Source organism: Oreochromis niloticus, unplaced genomic scaffold, assembly GCF_001858045.2.
Source record: "Oreochromis niloticus isolate F11D_XX unplaced genomic scaffold, O_niloticus_UMD_NMBU tig00007971_pilon, whole genome shotgun sequence".
Taxonomy (NCBI): domain Eukaryota; kingdom Metazoa; phylum Chordata; class Actinopteri; order Cichliformes; family Cichlidae; genus Oreochromis; species Oreochromis niloticus.
The window spans coordinates 320331-343622 of NW_020328880.1; the positions used below are offsets into that span (position 1 = coordinate 320331).

Consider the following 23292-nt stretch of genomic DNA (forward strand, 5'->3'; position numbering starts at 1 on the left):
AAAGTTAAGCATGACAGGTGTCATTTTGAGCTAAAAAAAAAAATGGCTAAATGATCATTTGTTTGCTATGTGTTCATATCACAAAGAATATGCATCTACTTAAATCAAATGGTTAAAAAAATAATTCCACACACAAAAAAAGAGCTAGAAAATTCACCACACTGGGAAGGCTGAAGATCACTGGGTCGCCCGCCCCGGCCACCTTATTTATTTTTCAGGGAGTTGGCAACCCTAAAGGTCAACTGCCACACTGTATATAACAATTCACTTGTCAACAGTAGATAGCCTGTCGGCATCTCTGCAGCCATAAACAGTTTACACATTAAACACTGAACCATAAAAAAGTCTTAAGCTGCAGCTCACAGGTCAAAGCTCTGCTGCTGCATCCAGTTATGAGTTTAAATAAATCATTAATCATTATCTTCTCCCTCTCAGCACTTTCACTTGGCCTTGGGGTGTTTTGACTGAGCTACACTGTATGTTTCAAATGTTGTAAATAAACTGGGAGTGATTTGGTTGTATTGGTTTGTTTTTTGGTTTTATGTTTCCATGTAGATGAATGAAGACAGATTCACTCTTACCTTTTCAAAATGGCTGTAAAGTGCACCACATCTATGCTTTTATGCCTCTTCACAGATAATCCCAGTGATTTTTCCTTGGTCTGAAATCTCATCTGATCTTGTGATATTGAGAGTCATCTCAAATTCAAATTCAAATTCAAATTTTATTTGTCACACACACACAACCATACACAGTATGACATAGGGGTGAAATGCTTGTAGCTGTACAATGCCCGACCATTAAATGACAGAAAAAGGTTTTACAGTATTTACAATTTACAGGTTACTACAAAATTTACAAATTAGCTTAGAAATTTACAGTAAAAAATGTGCAAATAGCAGAAAGAGATTATAAAGATTATAAATTATAGGAAATGTGTGGTGGTGCGTGTGTTAATGTGATGTGTGTGAGAGTCCAGTCTTATAGTGATGTGTGTGGGAGAGTCCAGTCCTACACCTGGTTCAGGGCCCGAATAGCCTGGGGGAAGAAGCTCCTCCTCATTCTCTCTGTTTTGGCCTTAAGGGAGCGGAAGCGCTTCCCAGACCTCAACAGTGAGAAGAGTCCATTGTTGGGATGGGAGAGGTCCATCATAATCTTCCTAGCTTTGGTCTTGCACCGCTTGGTGTAGATGGACAGCAGGTCAGGGAGCTCTGATTGAATGATGCGTTCGGCCGACCGCACCACTCTTTGCAGATCTCGTCTGTCCTGCTTGGTGCTGTTCCCAAACCAGGTGCAGATGTTTCCCGTCAGGATGCTCTCGATGGTGCAGGAGTAAAAGTTCTTGAGCACCTTCAGTGGTAGATGGAAGTCTCTAAGTCTTCTGAGGAAGAAGAGACGCTGACGGGCTTTCTTAACCAGGGTGTTGATGTGACAGGACCATGACAGGTCCTGAGTGATGTGGACACCCAGGTATCGAAAACTGTCCACTCTCTCCACTGGCGTGCCACTGATGATGAGGGGTTTGTAATTCCTCGTCTGCTTTGTAGTGAAGTCCACGATCAGCTCCTTAGTCTTGCTGACGTTTAGGAGGAGGTTATTCTCCTGGCACCAGTTCTCCAGGTTCCTAATCTCCTCCAGGTAGGCTGTCTCGATGTTGTCGGAGATCAGGCCCACAACAACAGTGTCGTCAGCAAACTTGACAATGGAGGTGGTGTCTGATGTGGCTACACAGTCATAAGTGTACAGTGAGTACAGCAGGGGGCTTAAAACACAGCCCTGAGGTGCTCCAGTGCTGAGTGAGATGGAGGGGGAGACTTGTTTTCCCACCCTCACTGATTGGGGTCTGTCTGTGAGGAAGTTGAGGATCCACTGACACAATGATGAGCTGAGTCCTAGATCCGTCAACTTGGTGAAAAGCTTAGAGGGAATTATTGTGTTGAATGCTGAACTGTAGTCCACGAACAGCATCCTAACATAATTCCCTCTGCCAGTGTCCAGGTGACTCAGGGACGTGTGGAGCAGGTGAGATATGGCATCGTCTGTGGAACGATTAGTCCGGTAAGCAAACTGAAGTGAGTCGATGGTGGCAGGAAGTGAAGAAGTGATGTGATCTCTCATCAGTCTTTCAAAACACTTCATCACATTTGAAGTCAGTGCTACTGGACGGTAGTCATTGTGGCAAGCGGGCTGTTGTTTCTTTGGAACAGGAACAATAATGGACTGTTTGAAGCACGTGGGAACCACTGCTTGGGCCAGGGAGAGGTTGAAGATCTCCGTGAACACTGGTGCTAGCTGGTCAGCACAGGCTCTCAGGACCCGGCCAGGGATTGCATCTGGTCCTGCTGCCTTCCTGGTGTTCACCCTCCTGAAGGTGTTCCTCACGGCATGCTCTGTGATGATGAATGCATTGTCTTCACTGGTGCACTCCGAGCGCGCGCAGCCGTTTGTTGTTTTAATTGCTGCGGCGTCAAAGCGAGCATAAAACGTGTTCAGCTCATCAGCCAGTGAAGCATCGGCATTCATCATTGAACAAGCTGGTCGTTTATAGTCCGTTATAGTCCGCAGTCCTTTCCACAGGCTCCTAGAGTCGCACTGTCGTAGTTGTGACTCTAGTTTTTCCCCGTAGCTCCGCTTTGCCTTTCTGACCACGCTGCGCACGTTGTAGGACGCAGCCTTGTATAGGTCCATATTACCGGAGACGAGCCCTTCATTGTAGGCAGCGGTGCGGGATCTCAGAGCGTCGCGGATGTTTTTATCCACCCACGGCTTCTGGTTGGGAAACGTTCGGATGATAGTTCTTTCTGCTGTGTCGTCCGCTAGTTTCCCGATAAATCCCACAACCGCTTCCGTAAACATGTTGATGTCATCAGAGCTGCGCCGAAACATATCCCAGTCTACGTCATCCAGTGCGTCATCCAGTGCGTCCTGCAGCGCGGCCACTGATTGGTCTGTCCAGCGAGCGACCTCCCTCCTGATTGGTGGTTGCTGCTTTAGCCTTTGTTTGTAAGCAGGCATGAGGAAGATGGCGGCATGGTCCGATTTTCCAAATGCCGGCAGGGGCTGAGCCTTGTAACAGTTCTTGAACGGGGTGTAGCAGTGGTCTAGTGTCCTAGTGCCCCGAGTGGGGCAGTTGATGCGCTGGTGAAGGTTGTGGAATGTCCGTTTGAGATTCACTCTGTTAAAATCTCCCATAACAATGAGTGCGGCATCTTGGTGAAGTGTTTGTTGATGTGTGAGAGCCTCATGCAGCTCACATAAGGCAGTGTCCGAGTCCGCGTGAGGCGGAATGTAAACAGTGCAGGCAATGACCGCAGTGAATTCCCGAGGGAGATAGAAAGGGCGACATTTAACGATCAAAAGTTCCAGATTGGGCGAGCAAGAGCGTGTGAGTGGGGAGATGTTTGTGCTGTCGCACCATCTGTTGTTCACCATCAAACACACTCCACCACCTCTTTTCTTCCCCGACTCTATTGTCCTGTCCATGCGGTAAACCGAAAAGAACCCCGCCGGTTGCACGGCGTGGTCTGGTATCGCTGGGTTCGGCCAAGTCTCGGTGAAGCAGAGGAGGTTGCAGTCCCGAATGTGGAACTTGATTCTGGCTCTGAGGTCATCAAGCTTGTTCTCGATGGATTGAACATTGGCTAGCAGGATACTGGGCATGGGTGAGCGGTGTGCACGAGCCCGTAGCCTGTTCCTGATGCCGTCTCGTTTCCCTCGAGGCCGTCGCTTAGGGTCGCGTCCTTTGTTCTCTCTCAGGATCTCCTTTGGCCAGGTTGGGTCCGGAGTTAAACATGGTGAAATGTTCGTGTATTGTAGACCAATAGAAACCAGAGTGTCTCTATTGTAGCGAATTTGTGTGTTTTGCATAATGCCCATGCAGGATTATGGCAGATATAGCAAAAAGTAGCTAAAAACCGCAAAAAGTGGAAAAGTTGGGGCAGAGCATCCAGCACGGCAGCCGACCTCACCGGCGCCATTTAAAGAATGGCCTCATCTGCCTTTGAGGCAGCTAACCAAACAGTGTTCTCTAAACTCTTTAACTTTAATATATGATATATTTCAGATTTCTGAGCTCTGCTCTGACTCCGTGCCAGTAGCTCCTTAATATGACTTTAGTTTGATCAGTAATTAACCTGCAGAAAGTTTCTGTTCCGACTCTGCCACACCGAACAACCCTGACAACAAATAATATGATGTGGGTGTGTCTCCAGGCTTCAGCACTGTGAGCATTAAACACAATAAAAGATTCACAAGTTCCTGCTCAAAGGTCAGCTGTCTTTAGATCAATTATTAACCTGCAGCAGGTTGTGGCCTTATGTGTTTGTAAGAGTTTCACTTTCAGGAGGAGAAGATTTAAACGAGTCACATAAATGTGAACTACAAAGTCTGTGACACACAATTTTCTGCAAACTGCAGGAAATCTGAGCGATGAAATCTTACCTGAAGAAATCCAGTTTTCTGCCTGTTGTGGTTGTAACAGCTGCTAGTAGGAGAGTTTGTTTGTGGGAGGTGGAGATGTTCTCAGAACAAGCGCGTAATCGGCTCTTTGTGTAGACGCTAAAAGCTGTGAGCAAAAACTCTGAAACTCTTCACTCAGTCCTCACGCTGAGAGTTTAGAGGCTGAACTTCTTGTTCCTCCATAACACCGTTTTCATGAAACAGAGCAGAAATGAGCTCCTGTTTCTCAGCAGTGCGCACACAGAGAGCCACTCCTCTCTGCTCAGTCTGAACAAATCAAAGTGAAACGTCTGTGAAAACACAGCTGATGATGAAACTGTGTCAGATTAATGCCTCAATGTTTCACTGTCAGATTAAAAAAATACATAAAAATGATTTGAAGCAAGCAGATTTTCACAATAAAAGCACTTTGTTTTTAATTCAGTTAATGTCAAACTGTCATCAACAGCTCTGTGTTGTCTCTGTCTCTGAGCAGATTCAGGCATTACTCAAATAATAAAGGCTTTTTATTACTATTATACTTTTCATTAGTCTCCAGGTTGATGATTATAAACAGAATTATTAAAGTTTTTATAATTTCAGGCTGAAAATCAACATGAATTTGGTTCCAATCAAAGAAGCTCCTTTAATGTGTGTCATTAAAATCCTCACACAGACTTAGTAAGGCGACATTAACATTTAAATAAATGAAACTTCAGCTGAGAGCTTCATGCAGTCATCATCAGCAGTTCATAGCAGGAATTAAAGTGAGTGAAGTGTCAGAGTTCGAGAAGCTGCTTTATGGGCAGCTGTAGACACTTCTTTATTATTCCTTCATAAATCAAACACACAGGTTTGTCTGTAGATGATTTAAAGTGTGTCGTTGTGCAGTCATCGAGTTGAAGGCTGAATTTTGAATCAGATCGGCGACTATTTGAGCCAAGATATCTTTACTCATGTCTTCTATTCTGTCGCTGATGGTGTCATTTGAAAGAGGAATTTGGGATAATTTACCCTCGGCCGCTGTTCCAAGTATCAGATTTGCCATCTTTAACGCAGCTGGTTTCACGAGTGTTTCACCAATGGTGTGTGGCTTGCCCTGCTTTGCGATCAGGTAAGCAACTTCGTACGATGCTGTGAGGATCGGTTTCTTAATGGGTACAAATCCAAGAGCAGGCAGAGTGGGCCTTTCAGCGAATCTGGCTCTCTTCACCTTGAATTCAGCAAGTGTTGTGTTCTTGTATTCCCCGTCACCATGCAGCTTCAAGAAGTGTTCCTTTAGTTTTGCCGGTGCGAGACTAGAGTTTCTCAACTTGGCATTGCAAATCATGCAGATAGGACGCTCACTCCCATCACGTTCCGTGATACATGTGAATCCATACTGTACATATTCGTCCGACCACTTTCTTCTTTTAGCCGACATAGTTAGTATGGATTAAAATGTTAGAAAAAAATCACACGAAGTACTACCACAACATTCACATGTTGACTACTGCGCTCGCTACATTTCCCGCAGCCCTGATTGGCCAACCAGTGTAGCATGATCATCTGCAGCCAGTGATGGCCAGAAGGGGGCGTGTCATCACAAATTTACACGAGGTGGTGGAGGCTCTGCCGAACCCCTGAGACCGACTCACCGAACCCCTAGGGTTCGATCGAACCCAGGTTAAGAACCACTGAGTTAAAGCTATTTGTGTGATGCCCTGACCTCCTGTCAATGAAAAAGCCATTCAGATCCACCAGAGAGAGAGAGCAGGAAGTGTTGTGTGTTTGTGACAGAACAAGGAAACAGTGATGATGAACATAAAGATCCTCTGATGACGTGTTTGTGTTTCCTGTTACAGTAACACTTGTTCATCTGTTGTTCTCCTACACTCTCCTATAAATAAAGGAGAAAAAGTCCATTTAGTTTCATTTCCTAAAGCTCAGAGTTACACTTCACATTCCTGCAGTCACATCAAAAAGCTTCACTTTGGTCCAACATGAACCACAGAGAGACTGCAGAACATCTGGAACATCTGCACTTTGACCCAAACTGTTATAGCCAGAATATTTTCTACATATTTCAGAGATGAAGCAAACCTTTGATTTCTTACATGTTCATGGATGGATGGACAAGTTTAAACTGCTTCAACGTCTTCTATTTAAATATGAACTGTGAACGACACGTAACCACCTGTAAGGCACACTGAGGCCACCTACAGGACACGTGGGGAACAGCAGGGATCTGAAATCAAATGAGATGTTAGTGAGAAGTTAGAACAAACGGACTTAAGATGGCTCTAAGTGATCAAAGTTGATCTAAAACAGACGATAAATCCACTGATTCTTTGTAAAGTTCATCTGCTGCTCACATGAATCCATGAAAGATTTATTTCACTGAATGTTTCTTCCAAGCTCATTTCAACCTGTTGAAGTCATGAATGAAAGTGCAGACTGAGAGTGGATCACATGATGTTTAAGGTGTGTCATGTGACATGTTCAGTATTGTCACACATGTCTAGATTGTCCCTGATATCATAACTGCTCAAACACTGATGATTATATTTGAAGAATTCTTACTGATGGCAGCAAAGTTTGAATGGAGCTCTCTGTCTGTGCTGATTTGTCGCCCTCTGGAGGTCAAAACACAAACTGCATGATGTCACTGTAACCACCACAGTGACAGGAAGTGTTTTTAAATGATGAAACATGTCAGTGATGCTGATAGTGTGTTCATCACAGACGTTCAGGCTTCATGTTGGCATGAATCAAAGTGAAAGCAGAGAAACTGGAATGAATCAGGTGTTGTAGAAGATGGAGAGACAGGTTGGAGAGAGGATGCTGCTCCTTCTTTGAGATCAAACATGTCGTGTTGTTCACGTGCTGTCAGCGTGACGCAAAGAAACTGTGGAAACAAAGTGTGAGTGAAATCAGTCCAAAGTAACAGAGTGAAGAGCAGCAGATGAAGCACAGAGGACACAAAAAGGAAGGAAAGAAGGAAACAAGGTCCATCTGTGTCCTTTCAAACAAGCATCAACGTCCAGGACTGAAACATGAATCCACATATTTATACACATATTTATTTAATGAGAATAAAACAAGAATATTTATAACACATCACCAATAATCAGGCCTGGGATCCTCCTGGTTACAAACAGGGTCCAGGACTGGGACACTCAGGTGGATCCTGCAGGGTCTGGTTCAGGAAAAGGTGGAGACCAACAGAAACAGTTTTAGTAGAAAGGTATGATTCATTTATTTGAAGAGATCAGAGCATTATTCTGATTATTAAGCTTCAGTCAAATATACTAATGCGCACGGCGCCGTGACACTTAATGATCTGTTATTGTACATTTGTCACATGTGTGTATTTGTTGTTGTATTGTTGCTGCCATGATGCATCACATGGGACCATCACACTACCACCACCATATGTGATGTTGCTATGAGGCTCCTTTTCATTGATGCTGTGTTAGTTTCAGATGTAACAGGACTCAAAGCTGTCAGAAAGCTTTTGTCTCATCAGTCCACAGAGTCTTTCCCAAACGGGATCATCAACATGTTGTTGGACAATGTGAGACCATCCTTTGTGTTCTTCTTGGTCTGCAGTGGTTTTCTCCTTGGACTCCTCCATGGATTCTCTTTCTTATTGTTCAATGATGACCTTAACTGAGGCCTGCAGCTCTTTCATGTTGTTCTGGGCTCTTTGTGAGCTCCTGGATGTCGATGTGCTCTTGGAGTCATGTTGGTGGCCACTGGCTCCTGGGAAGGTTCCCACTGTTCCCCACTTTCAGCATTTGTGTCTAATGGCTCTCACCGTGGTTCAACAGAGTCCCAAAACCTTAGAAATGGCTTTGAACCCTGTGCAGACTGACAGCTGTGACTCTGTCATCTGATTGTGTAGATGGTGGCATTATGTGTTGCTGTTTGACATCTTTCAGTCTGTTCACTTTCTCACACGGGTTCTGTAGAAGTTGATGAGTCTGTTGATCCAACAGGTCTTCTAGTAATCAGGCTGAGTGTGTTTGTCAAACTCAGCTTTAGAAACAAATGTGTTTCATCACAGTTCATTCATGATTGAAGCAGAGGGGCAGTTATTTTTGCACACAGCTCAGGTAGGTTGGGATCACCTTTGTGCCTTAATCAATGACATCATCATTTATTTACTTGTGTTATCTTTGTCTAACAGGAACATTTGTGTGATAAAAACAGGAAGAAATGACTGAGTGAAAAGACTTTTTCACACCACTGTGTGTGATCGTTGCCCCTGGGAGAGTTCACTTATCTGCAATGAGAGGTGTGATCAACACGAGTGCACGAGTGTCACATGACTCACAGCTGTGCATGCAGTGGCAAAAGGCTGAGTGTGTGCCATCAGTCTGTACTCAGTCCTCACTCTGAGCCTCTTCCTGCTGCTTCATGAGAGCAGAGCTGAACTTCCTGCTGTGGGAGAGACGAGGAGGATCTTTCTCTGAGTCCCTGATGAAAACATCAGCTTGTATGAACTGTTCAGTCTGATGGATCCTCTGAAGTGTGTCAGTGAGCTGTTGGAGTAAAGTTTAGTCAGACTTGGACCTGGTTGGTAGTCGTCATAGATCTGGACCACGGCTGGCTTCAGGTCGTCCACTGGGAGCTCCTGGATGATCTCTGTGGTTGATGGTGTGTCCTTTGATAACTGGACGAGACAGAAACAATCGCAGACACAGTTTGTACCAAAGATCATCATCTGGTGTCCCCACTGTGGACGTCTCTGACCTCCTCTAAGGACACCAGAACAGGATCTTCCTTTGGTTCAACACGACTCACCAGGAGGCCACGTTTGAGCTGTGAGGAGATGACATCATCACAGTGATCACATGACGTGTTGGTAGAGTCTAATGACTCACACTGTGGGGAACATCCAGGACCACCATGTTTGTAGTTTTCTCCTTCCCACTGTAGCTGTGTTTGAACAGTGTGTGCACACATGCTCTTCATCACCCACAGTGACTCCACGCTGGTACAGACTCTCCTCTAACCTGTCACATACTTACAGGGATGGATTTCCACAGTCAGTCTGGCTCTGGCAGATCCACCTGTGGGCTCCACCTCTGTGTGGACTTTCACACTGAGAGTGGGGACATCAGCAGGTGTTGGGATGTTGTAGGTGCACAAATCTGGGAAACAAACAGAACCAATCACAGCTCAGTGCAGCCTGCTGTCACTTTTCTACACCGTGACACTTTTATATTTATATCTCTATATTTATCTATTTATCTTAATATTTATCATCAATATCTGTGTTTCTCATTTTCTATCAGTGCCTGATGTTTGTTGTGTGTTTGCTGCTCCGACAGCTCAGTTTCCCTCTGGGATGAAGAAAGTTTCTCTGATTCTCATGTAGACACAAAGTGACTTTATTGATTTTTAATTTAGTGTAAACAGAATTGTACTGTGTGCAGTTCTTACTGTCAGCTCTAATATTGTCTATGAAAACACATTGATTACATGTGAAAATGCTTCTTTAGCGTTTTATAAGTACAAAGAAACAAAGAAAGCCTGTTTGACACCAACCAGGACCTGGTCACATGATGCTGTCACTGAGCTGCACTGAAGCAGCTTCACCTCCAGCCTGTATTTTCCTGACACGTCCTGCAGCGCCTCCTCCTGGTGGAGCAGTTTGTTGCCCTGATCAAATGTCAGCTGACTGCTGGAGCCTGAACTGTCCCTGTGCTCCAACCTTCAGGACTGAACACCAGGGTGGAGCAGAGAGCCTGAAGAGCCTCCACTGTGTCCTACAGGATGGATTCATGTTGACATGAAGTTCAAACTGCCTGTGTCACTTCAACACACTCTCACAAAGAGTTTCTAACCTTCACTTCCTGGTTAAATAAAGGTTAAACAGGTTAAATCTGTTTAACAGAGATGATCTCAGAGAAACAAAGTAGAGAAATCACAGGTAGAAACTTACAGACTGCAGCTGAGCTGTTATTTACAGGCTGTTACGTGTAGTTGCTGCACAGAAGGCTGTTCTGTTAAAACAACACATTTTTAGACCAAAGTCAATTTCATCTTGTAAATAAAGAATAAAAACATCCCTGCCTGCTAAAACAAGTCTGCATATCTGAGAGAAAAGCAACAACATGGAAGCTTCAGGATTATTTCTCCTGATTTGGTCCAAGACTGTAGATGAACTCAAAGATGAGCTTCATGCTGTTCGGGTGGTGTCGTACCTGAGTGGAGGAGAAGCCTCCGTAATAGTTCTGCTGCCATTGCTCATTGGCTACAAGGACAATCGCACACAAACAAACACATCACCTCACCTGACACCATAAAGCAGTTCTTCACCCGGTTTGACCAACAAAACAGTGACACCAACACCTATCCTGCGTTACAGAGAGGGACGACGCCCCCATCCAGCTGGAGCAGCATCAGGTCAGAGCCACACTGACAGAGTCTATGTGAGGAAAGCAGCTGGTCCTGACGGTGCAGCCGGTGGAGTGCTTAAAGCATGTGCAGACCAACTAGCAGAGGTTTCACCACCATCTTCAACCTCTCACTGCTACAGTCTGTAGAAGGCAAACAGGTGGACAGAGGACGCCATCATTACAGCTCTTCACACAACCCTCACACATCTGGACAGTAGGAAACACGTACGTGAGAATGCTGTTTGTGGACTTTACCTTCAACACAGTTCAAGCCCACAAACTGGTTCATAAACTCAGCAACTTAGGACCCAGCAGCTCACTGTGCAGCTGGATACTGGACTTCCTGAGCAACACACCCCAGAACGTCAGGATGGGAGCCACACCTCCTCCACCCTCACTCTGAACGTGTGTCCTCAGTCCCCTCTTATACTCACTTTTCACCCATGACCCAAGCAATGGTGTGACGACAACAACCTGCATCTGAACACAGCCAAGACCAAGGACATGATAATCGACTTCAGCAGAACAAAGCCATCTGAGCACTCCACCCTCTACATTGATGGAGGAGGTAGAAAGGGTGGAGAGCTTCAAGTTCCTCGGAGTCCACATCTCGGCCGACCTTACCTGGTCCACAAACATCTCCCACCAGGTAGGGAAAGCACAACAAAGGCTGCACTTCCTCAGGAAGCAATGTCAAGCCCCAAAGCCTGCTAATGAATCTCTACTGCTCCACCATCGAGAGCCTTCTGACCTCCTGCTGCACCCTCTGCTTCAACTGCTGCACTGTGGAGGACAAGACGAAACTGCAGCGCGTGGTGAGGGCAGCAGAGCGGCCAATCGGCACTTCACTGACCCCACTCAAAGACATCTATACTGTCAGCCTTCAGCAGGAAGCATCATCATCAAGGACCCCTCCACCCTGGACACTCACTGTCCCACCTTCCCTCTGGACTCTACAGGTCCAACAAAGACAAACAGACTCAGTAGAAGTTTCTACCTCCACCCTGATTGAAGGTTAACTGTGCTGTTAACACTCATGGACACTTGCACTAGATTTATTTCTAACCAGTATTCATTACAGTAGAATTCCTGCCTCTATTTATAGAACTGTATTCTTTTACAGCAGCAACCAGCATTCCTACCACTTACTCAATGTGCAATCCCACCAATCACAGAGCACCTTATACTGACCTGATCCTCCTCTTTACACTGTACCTGCAGATATATCTATAGATTTGTTTCTGTATAGAACTTGTGCAGATCCTTTTGTTTACTTCATTTATTGTGCATTACACACATTCCCTGTGTAGGTACCTCTGAAACTTGTTCTTATCTTTATTTATCTTCTTCTATTATCCTGAGAATCTGAATGTAAACAGATACAAGCTGCCAATGGAGAGAAACTCCTCATTGTTCTGGTAACAGTGACAATAAAGATCTTCTATCTTATCCTGATAGAATTTCTATGAATTTCTGTCAAACTGTGGACTCACGGGACGAGTCTTCAGATGACGTCTCTGCTTTTAACGAATACTTATTTCAAACAAATCCTTTTAAAAATAAAATTTAAAAAAGTGGGTGTGGGTCACAATCAGCCAGGGTTTCAGGTGAGCTCACAGTGAAACCTGGCCCCACCCTATCATGTGATTTCCTGAGGTCAGATGGCCCAGGATGTGAGTGGGCATTAAGGCGTCTGGGAAGGATCTCAAAACTGGATTATAGATGGCAGACAGTTGGTGTCGTAAACCACCGCCTCTGTTCAAAGATGGTCGCTCACAGTGGACATAGATGGCCTCTTTCACTCCTCTTTCAAACCATCTGTCCTCTCTGTAGAACATGTGAACATTGGCATCCTCAAAGAGTGACCTTTGACCTTTAGATGCAGATAGATGCTGAGTCTTGTCCTGTGGAGGTGGCTCTTCTATGTTGTGCGCTTGTTAAGTGGCTGTTTGGTCTCTCCAATGTAGAGGTCTGGGCATTCCTCGCTGTACAGCAAACACCACATTGTTGAGTTTGTGTTTACGAGTTTTGTCTTTGTTGTTTGAGTCACTGAATCAGGAACTCTGCCTCCTTTTGTTCTCACACTGGGTTTAATGAAAGAAGATTTCTGTTTGTCCATTAAAGTTGTTTGTTGTGATCTTTTAAAGGATCCTGTGATGATCCAGAGCCTGGCTTGTCTCAGGAGTCTCTCAGTGACCTGAGCAGCAGCTACAGCTCTGCTGGCCTCTGTGTTCACCCTGCAGGAGACATGGAGACCCGCGCTCACCTTCTGCAGCACTTAGACACAGCTGCAGTGAGGGAAGGTGAGTCATCCTTTAGCAGGACATCATTCAGGCTTTATTAGCGTCACTGTGACTGTTATTGTGTTTGTAGGAGGTTTCCTCTGCTGGTCTCAGACAGCAGCAGAAACATCAGCCTCCCTGTCAGTGGAGATCAGTTCTTCTGTGCTGTGGACCAAACTCAGCGTCTCCCCGACTGCTGAGGATCTGGGATATGCCTCTGGTATTATCAGGTGGCTGACTGGGCAGCAGAACTATTACGGAGGCTTCTCCTCCACTCAGGTACTACACCACCCGAACAGCATGAAGCTCATCTTTGAGTTCATCTACAGTCTTGGACCAAATCAGAAGAAATAATCCTGAAGCTTTCATGTTGTTGCTTTTCTCTCAGATATGCAGACTTGTTTTAGCAGGCAGGGATGTTTTTATTCTTTTTTTTTACAATATGAAATTTACTTTGGTCTAAAAATGTGTTGTTTTAACAGAACAGCCTTCTGTGCACCAACTACACGTAACAGCCTGTAAATAACAGCTCAGCTGCAGTCTGTAAGTTTCTACCTGTGATTTCTCTACTTTGTTTCCCTGAGATCATCTCTGTTAAACAGATTTAACCTGTTTAACCTTTATTTAACCAGGAAGTGAAGGTTAGAAACTCTTTGTGAGAGTGTGTTGAAGTGACACAGGCAGTTTGAACTTCATGTCAACATGAATCCATCCTGTAGGACACAGTGGAGGCTCTTCAGGCTCTCTGCTCCACCCTAGTGTTCAGTCCTGAAGGTTGGAGCACAGGGACAGTTCAGGCTCAAGCAGTCAGCTGACATTTGATCAGGGCAACAAACTGCTCCACCAGGAGGAGGCGCTGCAGGATGTGTCAGGAAAATACAGGCTGGAGGTGAAGCTGCATGTGCTTCAGTGCAACTCAGTGACAGCATCATGTGACCAGGTCTTGGTTGGTGTCAAACAGGCTTTCTTTGTTTCTTTGTACTTATAAAAGGCTAAAGAAGCATTTTCACATGTAATCAATGTGTTTTCATAGACAACATTAGAGCTGACAGTAAGAACTGCACACAGTACAATTCTGTTTGACACTAAATTAAAAATCAATAAAGTCACTTTGTGTCTACATGAGAATCAGAGAAACTTTCTTCATCCCAGAGGGAAACTGAGCTGTCGGAGCAGCAAACACACAACAAACATCAAGCACTGATAGGAAATGAGAACCACGGATATTGATGATAAATATTAAGATAAAGAGATAAATATAGAGATATAAATATAAAAGTGTCACGGTGTAGAAAAGTGACAGCAGGCTGCACTGAGCTGTGATTGGTTCTGTTTGTTTCCCAGATTTGTGCCACCTACAACATCCCAACACCTGCTGATGTCCCCACTCTCAGTGTGAAAGTCCACACAGAGGTGGAGCCCACAGGTGGATCTGCCAGAGCCAGACTGACTGTGGAAATCCATCCCTGTAAGTATGTGACAGGTTAGAGGAGAGTCTGTACCAGCGTGGAGTCACTGTGGGTGATGAAGAGCATGTGTGCACACACTGTTCAAACACAGCTAAAGTGGGAAGGAGAAAACTACAAACATGGTGGTCCTGGATGTTCCCCACAGTGTGAGTAATTAGACTCTACCAACACGTCATGTGATCACTGTGATGATGTCATCTCCTCACAGCTCAAACGTGGCCTCCTGGTGAGTCGTGTTGAACCAAAGGAAGATCCTGTTCTGGTGTACTTAGAGGAGGTCAGAGACGTCCACAGTGGGGACACCAGATGATGATCTTTGGTACAAACTGTGTCTGCGATTGTTTCTGTCTCGTCCAGTTATCAAAGGACACACCATCAACCACAGAGATCATCCAGGAGCTCCCAGTGGACGACCTGAAGCCAGCCGTGGTCCAGATCTATGACGACTACCAACCAGGTCCAAGTCTGACTAAGCTTTACTCCAACAGCTCACTGACACACTTCAGAGGATCCATCAGACTGAAACTGAACAGTTCATACAAGCTGATGTTTCCATCAGTGGGACTCAGAGAAATGACACTTTCATAAATCTGGTTTTAGTCACTTTGAGTGTAAACAGGAAACAAACTGCATCATTTGTGCTTCTTGCACCAGGATCCTCCTCGTCTCTCCCACAGCAGGAAGTTCAGCTCTGCTCTCATGAAGCAGCAGGAAGAGGCTCAGAGTGAGGACTGAGTACAGACTGATGGCACACACTCAGCCTTTTGCCACTGCATGCACAGCTGTGAGTCATGTAACACTCGTGCACTCGTGTTGATCACACCTCTCATTGCAGATAAGTGAACTCTCCCAGGGGCAACGATCACACACAGTGGTGTGAAAAAGTCTTTTCACTCAGTCATTTCTGACTGTTTTTATCACACAAATGTTCCTGTTAGACAAAGATAACACAAGTAAATAAATGATGATGTCATTGATTAAGGCACAAAGGTGATCCCAACCTACCTGAGCTGTGTGCAAAAATAACTGCCCCTCTGCTTCAATCATGAATGAACTGTGATGAAGCACATTTGTTTCTAAAGCTGAGTTTGACAAACACACTCAGCCTGATTACTAGAAGACCTGTTGGATCAACAGACTCATCAACTTCTACAGAACCCGTGTGAAAAAGTGAACAGGCTGAAAGATGTCAAACAGCAACACATAATGCCACCATCTACACAATCAGCTGACAGAGTCACAGCTGTCAGTCTGCACAGGGTTCAAAGCCATTTCTAAGGCTTTGGGACTCTGTTGAACCACGCTGAGAGCCATTAGACACAAATGCTGAAAGTGGGGAACAGTGGGAACCTTCCCAGGAGCCAGTGGCACCAACATGACTCCAAGAGCACATGGACATCCAGGAGCTCACAAAGAGCCAGAACAACATGAAAGACCTGCAGGCCTCAGTTAAGGTCATCACTGAACAATAAGAAAGAGAATCCATGGAGGAGTCCAAGGAGAAAACCACTGCAGACCAAGAAGAACACAAAGGATGGTCTCACATTGTCCAACAACATGTTGATGATCCCGTTTGGGAAAGACTCTGTGGACTGATGAGACAAAAGCTTTCTGACAGCTTTGAGTCCTGTTACATCTGAAACTAACACAGCATCAATGAAAAGGAGCCTCATAGCAACAGTCACATATGGTGGTGGTAGTGTGATGGTCCCATGTGATGCATCCAGTGTTGGGAAGGTTACTTTTAAAATGTATTCCATTACAGAATACTGAATACATGCCCCAAAATGTATTCTGTAACGTATTCCGTTACGTTACTCAATGAGAGTAACGTATTCTGAATACTTTGGATTACTTAATATATTATCATGCTGTTTACAACTACGTGAATGTCCTATTGCTGTGATTTATTACTGATACTGAAGGTCCGCGGCTCCGAACCGTAGTAAAGGGACCTCGGGCTAATACGGTGGGTTCCGTGTCGGGCTGGTAGCCGAAAACTAGCTTTACTTTGTTGTCTGGGTCAACTTTGCTTGCCAGAGACAGAGAGAGGCGTTGAAAGGCTGCTCCAACGGAACTTATTTTTTCCGGAGGAAAACACGAACACAGTGTACAGTCGAGTCTTAATAGCTTACTTACAACTGGGCTCGTCAGGCACTCTTCTTGGCTGCAGTGGTTATTATTATATTTACATGCTTCCAGCTCCCGTTTTTGCTCCGTGACAGCTCGGACTTTTCCTTTCTCTCCCTCCCTCGCTCACAGACATATAATGGGTGTGGTAGTCCATTCTCCCTGCAGCACGGACTACACTGCCCATCAGGCTACATTCTTTAGGGCCATGCCTGTAGCATTCTGCCTTTTAGCTTAGCACAACAACAACAACAAAAAAGCCCTCTCTCACCCAGGAAACACGCAGAGAGAGAGCGCGTCACCCTGTAACCATGGCAACCGTAACGCTGCCGCCTGGAACAACAGAACAGCTGTCAAACAAACCCAAACAGTCCTGACCCGCGACAATATGAAACAGGAAAGTACCGCCGTGTAATCCATTTATTTCAACAAAGTAACTGTATTCTGAATACCACCTTTTTAAACGGTAACTGTAACGGAATACAGTTACTCATATTTTGTATTCTGAATACGTAACGGCGGTACATGTATTCCGTTACTCCCCAACACTGGATGCATCATGGCAGCAACAATACAACAACAAACACACACATGTGACAAATGTACAATAACAGATCATTAAGTGTCACGGCGCCGTGCGCATTAGTATATTTGACTGAAGCTTAATAATCAGAATAATGCTCTGATCTCTTCAAATAAATGAAATCATACCTTTCTACTAAAACTGTTTCTGTTGGTCTCCACCTTTTCCTGAACCAGACCCTGCAGGATCCGCCTGAGTGTCCCAGTCCTGGACCCTGTTTGTAACCAGGAGGATCCAGGCCTCATTATTGTTGATGTATTATAAATATTCTTGTTTTATTCTCGTTAAATAAATATGTGTATAAATATGTGGATTCATGTTTCAGTCCTGGATGTTGATGCTTGTTTGTTTGAAAGGACACAGATGGACCTTGTTTCCTTCTTTCCTTCCTTTTTGTATCCTCTGTGCTTCATCTGCTGCTCTTCACTCTGTTACTTTGGACTGATTTCACTCACACTTTGTTTCCATGGTTTCTTTGCGTCACGCTGACAGCACGTGAACAACACGACATGTTTGATCTCAAAGAAGGAGCAGCATCCTCTCTCCACCCTGTTTCTCCATCTTCTACAACACCTGATTCATTCCAGTTTCTCTGCTTTCACTTTGATTCATGTCAACATGAAGCCTGAACGTCTGTGATGAACACACTATCAGCATCACTGACATGTTTCATCATTTAAAAACACTTCCTGTCACTGTGGTGGTTACAGTGACATCATGCAGTTTGTGTTTTGACCTCCAGAGGGCGACAAATCAGCACAGACTCAGAGCTCCATTCAAACTTTGCTGCCATCAGTAATAATTCTTCAAATATAATCATCAGTGTTTGAGCAGTTATGATATCAGGGACAATCTAGACATGTGTGACAATACTGAACATGTCACATGACACACCTTAAACATCATGTGATCCACTCTCAGTCTGCACTTTCATTCATTACAGCAATGGTTTTACAGGTGATTACTTGTCGTTCACAGTTCATTTTTAAATTGAAGACGTGGGACTTTGAAGCAGTTTAAACACGTCCATCCATGAACATGTAAGAAATCAAAATAAAGTTTTGCTTCATGTCTGAAATATGTCAAAATCTGGCTATAACAGTTTGGGTCAACGTGCAGATGTTCCAGATGTTCTGCAGTCTCTCTGTGTTTCATGTTGGACCAAAGTGAAGCTTTTTGATGTGACTGCAGGAATGGGAAGTGTAACTCTGAGCTTTAGGAAATGAAAATAAATGGACTTTTTCTCCTTTATTTATAGGAAAGTGTAGGAGAGCAACAGATGAACAAGCGTTACTGTAACAGGAAACACAAACACGTCATCAGAGGATCTTTATGTTCATCATCATCATCACTGTTTCCTTCTTCTGTCACAAACACATAACCTTCCTGCTCTCTCTCTGATGGATCTGATTGGCTGTTTCATTCACAGGAGGTCAGGGCGTCACACAAACAGCTTTAACTGCACAACGACAGACTTTAAACCATCTACAGACAAATCTGTGTGTTTGATTTATGAAGAAATAATAAAGAAGTGTCTACAGCTGTCCATGAAGCAGCTTCTCACACAAACACTGACACTTCAGCCACTTTAATTCCTGCAAAGCTGCGTAATAAAGAGCTGTGACTGCTATGAACTGCTTATGATGACTGCATGAAACTGTCAGCTGAAGTTTCATACATTTATTTTAATGTTAATGTCGCCTTTTTAAGCCTGTGTGAGGATTTTAATGACAGACATTATAGTCTAAGGAGCTTGGAAAGAAAAGCGTCTGGACTTCTTTAAGTTGCTTGAAGACGTTTCACCTCTCATCCGAGAAGCTTCTTCAGTTCTAAGGGTCAGTGTGGAGAGTCCCAGATTTGAACCCAGTGGGAGTATCCCCCCCAAAGAGGGACAAAGGACCCCCTAATGATCCTCTACCTAATCACATGAGCCAAGGTGTGAAAGCGGGTGTGGGTCCCAATCAGCCAGAGTTTTGGGTGAGCTCATTGTGAAACCTAGCCCCACCCTATCATGTGATTTCCTGAGGTCAGATGGCCCAGGATGTGAGTGGGCGTTAAGGCGTCTGGGAAGGGATCTCAAAACTGGATTACAGATGGCAGACAATTGAACAATTTAGAAGAAAGTTTCTTGGAGGTGAAAAACACATCACTTCTGCATGTATTCAACACGTCACAAACATTTAACATCTGCCTGGTGATGAACCATCAGCAGTGTGTGAGGGAGGGGACAGCTGTGCTGCTGTGTCCGTTCAGTCATGAACAGCCACCGGTTTGGGAGAAGATGGGCCTTCCTTTTGACTCAAAGGTAGTCAGTAAAAACTGGGGTTTCCATCACTGATGTTAAATGATTCAGGTTGGTACAGCCGTGCAGATCAAACCATGAAACAGGAGTACGAGCTTGTAGTGCCCCAGATCTGGTCCAGGTGCAGTAGAGGTCTTCTCAGAGGGAGATGAAGTCACTGTCAGATGCTGAGAGAATAACTGACATGTTTCCCAATTGGTTAATGAAGTCGATCCAAACAGAAGGCAATTGTGTACAGTGAGAAGTCTGGTGATTGTGGGGATCAGGGAAATTATTTTACTGCTACTGTTCATAACCATCATCATTACCATTAATAATATAATCTACAACATTGATATTGCATTCAGACGTTTAAACATATCGGCACCCAATTAGCCTTTATTACAGGTGAAGTTATAACCACTTTAAACTGTTGAGTTTAAATTTATAATCTTAAATGCTTATATGCTGATTATATTGGGTTATATAAGAAAGGCCCAACTCTGAGTACAGTCTGTGCCAAGAGTCTTGACAGGAAACTGCATGCTTCTGCAGAGCATGCTTTTGCACCCAGAAAGTGAAACTAAGCAGAGTGTAAGTGACGTGGAGTTTAGAAGGTTAATCTTACAGTAAAATAGTAGCTGAGCAAAGGCCTGAGTGTATTCAGCAACCTGCTGCGTTTGAGTTTGCTTGGTAACAGATGACTCAGAATAAGTCAGGAAGTATACTTCTAACATGTCTTTGTTTCCTCTGTATAGTGTGCACGTCAGGAAGCACCTGCCGTGGAGACTGAGAGAAAGTTCTTTTCTGACTGTGTCACAAGTTGCTGACAGAACATTTGTTGTTTTGTAACTTGCATGTATTGAATCTGCTTTGACGCATGAGGGGGCGTCATAAATAATACCCTGATGATATAAAATAACTGCTTGTGTATTATTGGGCAGAGATCCTGCAACTGGCGTTTGGGCTGTGTAGGGGTCTCTATTTTCCGGAAGATGATTGAATAAAAAGGAATATAAAATGTTTTGACCACTATGAGTCGGGTTTTCTCTGTTCTATCATGGGGACAAAAGAATCGGGGTTAATATGATCAAAGCAGAATCACTCGCTCCAGTGACAGCCTGGTAATCTCTAATGTCTCACTGGACGATGCAGGAGAGTATTGGTGTGTTTATTCTTACTTTTTTCATTGTTTGTCAGCAGAAAAACTATTCTGATCCACAGAGAGCCCTTTGGGGTTTACTCCACCTCCTACAGAGTCAGGTGGATCCTGCTCAGCGGTCTGCAGGTGATGCTTTGTGTTGTTGTGGTCTGTGTGATACAGAAAACCACGAGAGGAGAACGACTTCCAGCTGAGACACACACTTAATATGGTTATCACCATCATTTACTATTATTATGTAACCCAGGTCCCACGTAGCTATGGTAAAGCTAGAGTATATAGTACAATGAGACTGGGCCTGGGTTCGTAGTGCTACTAATCATGATACTTGATACCCACTAATTGAATTAATAAGGACCACCACAACTGTATTTTACACAAATTAAATCCCTCACCGGGTATTTATTTAGACAGCAAAGAAATGAATGAAATAAACAGTTACTTTTATAAAATGAATTGAATTCAAATAAACAAACAAAAATACTGTAAACTGTGGCTACATGGGTTTTCAATAAAAGATTATCAAAACAAAATACCCCTTTCTTAGGTGCCTACTGTTATTTCAGTTACAACAGCTCACACCTTTAAAGGGATGAATTTCAACCTTTGAAAATACCTTTGGTTACAAATACACACTTACTCAATTTAAACCAAATTTGTAACAGTGGGCCCACACACACACTTTAACCTGTACCACACTACACCTGTAGCACAGTGCTTGTTGCAGGCCTGATTCGAAGTTCGGGTGCGGTGAGGCCTAAAACTGATGGCCGCTTCACTCAAACTGAGCAATAAACAAAATACGTGCACTTTAGTTCCAGTTAGTACTCACGAGTCCAATGAGTTTGTTAGTGGGGCAATCAGAAACGGGCAGTTAGTTCATCAGTAGTGAAGACAGTCAGGGGCAAGAAAACAGCAGGGTCCATCCGGCCAGAAACCTCGCTCTCCCTCTCCTTCCACAGCGTCCCTCGGCTTCTAAACATATTAAAACACTTGAGCTACAATACCAAATGCTATCACATAACGATTTAGCATTAGCATGCTTTGACTGAAAATCACAGAGCTAAACATACAGCATGGTATCACAGCACATAACGCGGTAAGCTGCGCTAATTAGCAAGCCGCTAGTTAGCATCACATATCACGCCATTTTACAACTATAACGAATAGTTACAGTACAAATGTCAAGGCACACAGTCTCATTTACCTCTTGCAGATCACAAATAAGTAATATCAGGACTACGGGTAGTCGACCTCAATGACACTCTTAGATGTAAAATCCACACCACGTTTGCCTTACGACATCTCTCTCTTCGGACTTAGCTTCTGTGTCCGCTCTAGTGATGCGCGAATCATGAACGAATCGTTCAATACTCGAGAATCACTTTACTGACTCGTGAATCATGATTCACAAGCGCAACTGACTCACTGACTCATCCCTGTTGCTGTTAGCAAACTAATTTCATTAGTAGAAATATATCTAGCTTATAATTCAAATTGTGAAGAAAAACACAACATCCAGTATCTTAACAAAAACATTTCTGCTCTGAACTGGAAGAAAAAACCCTGAGTAGAAGCTCACATCAAGACAATAGTCAAAGGAGTTTGCAAAGAAAAGCGTCTGGACTTCTTTAAGTTGCTTGAAGACGTTTCACCTCTCATCCGAGAAGCTTCTTCAGTTCTAAGGTCAAATGCCCGAGAGTCCCAGATTTAAACCCAGTGGGAGTATCCCCCCAAGGAGGGACAAAGGACCCCCTGGTGATCCTCTAATCACATGCGCCAAGGTGTGAAAGCGGGTGTGGGACCTAATCAGCCAGGGTTTCGGGTGAGCTCATTGTGAAACCTGGCCCCACCTTGTCATGTGAATTCCTGAGGTCAGATGGCCCAGGATGTGAGTGGGCGTTAAGGCGTCTGGGGAGGGAACTCAAAACTGGATTATAGATGGCAGACAGTTGGTGTCATAAACCACCGCCTCTGTTCAAAGATGGTCGCTCACAGTGGACATAGATGGCTTCTTTCACTCCTCTTTCAAACCATCTGTCCTCTCTGTCCAATATGTGTACATTGGCATCCTCGAAAGAGTGACCTTTATCCTTTAGATGCAGATGGACTGCTGAGTCTTGTCCTGTGGAGGTGGCTCTTCTATGTTGTGCCATGCGCTTGTGAAGTGGCTGTTTGGTCTCTCCAATGTAGAGGTCTGGGCATTCCTCGTTGCACTGTACAGCATACACCACATCGTTAAGTTTGTGTTTTGGAGTTTTGTCTTTTGGGTGAACCAGTTTCTGTCTGAGTGTGTTGGCTCAGCGGTCTGCAGGTGATGCTTTGTGTTGTTGTGGTCTGTGTGATACAGAAAACCATGAGAGGAGAACGGCTTCACTTAATATGGTTATCACCATCATTTACTATTATTATTATTCATAATAATAGTATCCATATATATTATATATTTCAAGTTATTTTAAGTGACGTATTAGAATTTGCATTTAATCAATATATTATTCACACATCTCAAAGTGTTGTCAGAGTACAATTCTGAATATTCTTCTGTTTCTATCAGTC

General features: G+C 44.2%; 2 long non-coding RNA genes and 1 pseudogene across 3 annotated transcripts; 1 reads left to right on the forward strand and 2 right to left on the reverse strand.

Annotated features, from left to right (window-relative positions):
• Positions 1 to 9063: 9063 nt before the first annotated feature.
• Positions 9064 to 10664, reverse strand: LOC112845581 (uncharacterized). Of its 2 annotated transcripts, XR_003218428.1 has the most exons (3): positions 10632 to 10664; positions 10370 to 10430; positions 9064 to 10193 (listed from the first exon to the last, which is right to left on the reverse strand). It is a non-coding gene; the product is annotated as an uncharacterized LOC112845581 (long non-coding RNA). The 2 variants fall into 2 exon arrangements; XR_003218427.1 differs by having other exon boundaries at positions 9064 to 10430.
• An 875-nt stretch (positions 10665 to 11539) lies between these two features.
• LOC109201571 (alpha-2-macroglobulin-like protein 1) lies at positions 11540 to 13866 on the forward strand (annotated as a pseudogene).
• Positions 13867 to 20970: 7104 nt separating this feature from the next.
• LOC112845582 (uncharacterized) lies at positions 20971 to 22062 on the reverse strand. The gene is made up of 3 exons (XR_003218429.1): positions 21941 to 22062; positions 21438 to 21708; positions 20971 to 21002 (listed from the first exon to the last, which is right to left on the reverse strand). It is a non-coding gene; the product is annotated as an uncharacterized LOC112845582 (long non-coding RNA).
• Positions 22063 to 23292: the final 1230 nt, after the last annotated feature.